This window comes from Indicator indicator, chromosome Z (assembly GCF_027791375.1).
Source record: "Indicator indicator isolate 239-I01 chromosome Z, UM_Iind_1.1, whole genome shotgun sequence".
Taxonomy (NCBI): domain Eukaryota; kingdom Metazoa; phylum Chordata; class Aves; order Piciformes; family Indicatoridae; genus Indicator; species Indicator indicator.
In genome coordinates, this window is record NC_072053.1 from 34,658,653 (window position 1) to 34,660,760 (window position 2,108).

The window sequence follows — 2,108 nt, forward strand, 5'->3', positions numbered from 1 at the left end:
AGAGAAGGAGACTCCACAACCTCCCTGGGCAGCCTGTTTCAGTGCTCTGTGACCCTCACAGCAGTACAGCTGCTCCATGGCAGAGATGAGCTCCATACTTGCTTTTTGGCTACCTCTGTACTAGTAAGGTGACACCTAAACATGAGAGCCAGCTGACAGAGTTGTGCCTTGTCCACGTTATCAGTCTCCAAATCCAAGCAGATGGATTCCAACTGCTCCTTGGGATTGGAACTTGTCCTGCTGTGCTGAGCAAGACCATGTCCTGCCACTGTAAGATCTACCAGTACAGAGGTGGGGGTTGAGTTTTCCATCTATGTCCTGCTAGCACCACTCCCGATGCCCTGCAGCATCCCCTATGGCTGGGATTTTTTTCTGACTTTCTGACTCAAAGATCTCTTCAATGCACTTTTCAGGTCACCACAGCCTCTGTGTGCGGTTATACTTCAGACACATCCCCAAATATCAATATAGCAAAAAAAGAAGAAAAGAGGAGCTGAGAAGGTACACATCTCTTAATGACTTTAAAAGCTTTTTAAGGGTCTGCAGTAGGACTTTTGTTTAGTATAGAGACAGTTGACTAAATGTTAGCAAATCTCTGTTGACTAAATGTTAGCAAATGTGAAGTCTATCTACAAGGACCAGAAGGAGGATCCAGGGAGCTATGTACCTGTCAGTCTGACCTCAGTGCTGGGTAAGGTTATGGAGCAGATCATCCTGAGTGCCATTGCACAGCACATACAGGACAAGCTGGTGATCAAACCCAGTCAGCATGGGTTTATGAAAGACAGGTCCTGCTTGACTAACCTGATCTCCTTCTGTAACAAGGTGACCCACTTAGTGGAAAAAGGAAAAGCTGTGGATGTTTACCTGCACTATAGTAAAGCCTTTGTCACAGTTTCACACAGTATTCTCCTGGAGAAACTGGCTTCTCATTGCTTGAAGGAGTGCTCCCTTCACTGGCTAAAAAACCGGCTGGGTGGCTGGGCCTAAAGAATGATGGTGAATGGAGTTGAATCCAGTTGGCAGCCAGTCGCAAGTGGTGTTTCCCAGGGCTCAGTTTTGGGGCCAGTTACACTTAGTATCTTTGTCAATGATCTGGATGAGGGCATTCAAAGCACCCTCAGTAATTCTGTGGACAATACTATGCTAGGCAGGAGTATTGATCTGGTTGAGGGTTGAGAGGCTTTGCAGAGAGCAGGCTGAATTGATGGGCTGTAGCCAACTGTATGAGTTTCAACAAGGACAAGTTCTTGGATCACAGCAACCCATGCAATGGTACCAGGTTTGGATCATGATAAAAATAGTGATGGAATATTTTGGGAGATTAAATGGATTTAATTTCATCATGTGTTTTACCAAAGTAGCTAGTTACAACTAGAAGTATATTTTTTTAAAATAAAAGGATAGACTTTTAAATTTTGCTGTGAAATATAACTCTGAATATGAGACTTGGAGGACAAAACCCAACAACAATAACAACAACAACCAACCAGCCAACCAAACCCAAAACCCAAACCAAACCAAACCACCACCACCAAAAAAACAAAAAAAAACCCCCAATAAACAAACAAAACCACAAAACACCCACAAACAAAACAAAACCCACAAAACCAAAACCAACCAAACAAACCAACAACAAACCCCCCCCAAAACAAGCAAGCAAACAAACAAACAAACAAAAAATGAGAAAGGAAAAGCATTACTTAGTAGCTCCAGTTTATACCTCCAGATCTTGAACAGTCTGTTGTCCTCCCAGGAGTTCAGATGGACAAATCTCTGTCTTTAAGCGTATTTTTTAAAATGAATTCGATTTAATGCTTGTGAAATGTTAAATCCAAACACAGAGATTAAGATATTTTAAATAGTCTGTTAAAATACACTACAAGTTTTCCTGCCATTTTTTTTTCCCAGCCTGTGCTGTGTTCAGTTGGATTAGTGTAATGGCCTCTAAAAGTACCTGCATTGTAAGAAGAAGCTGCAATAACATTACATTGATAAAAATATCGTAGCTCCAGTCATATTCACTCTCATTACAACAAGCAGAATGGCAAGACAGAGAAAATAAATAACTATTTTTTGCTGGGAGACAAGTGCCAAGAGAGATCAAC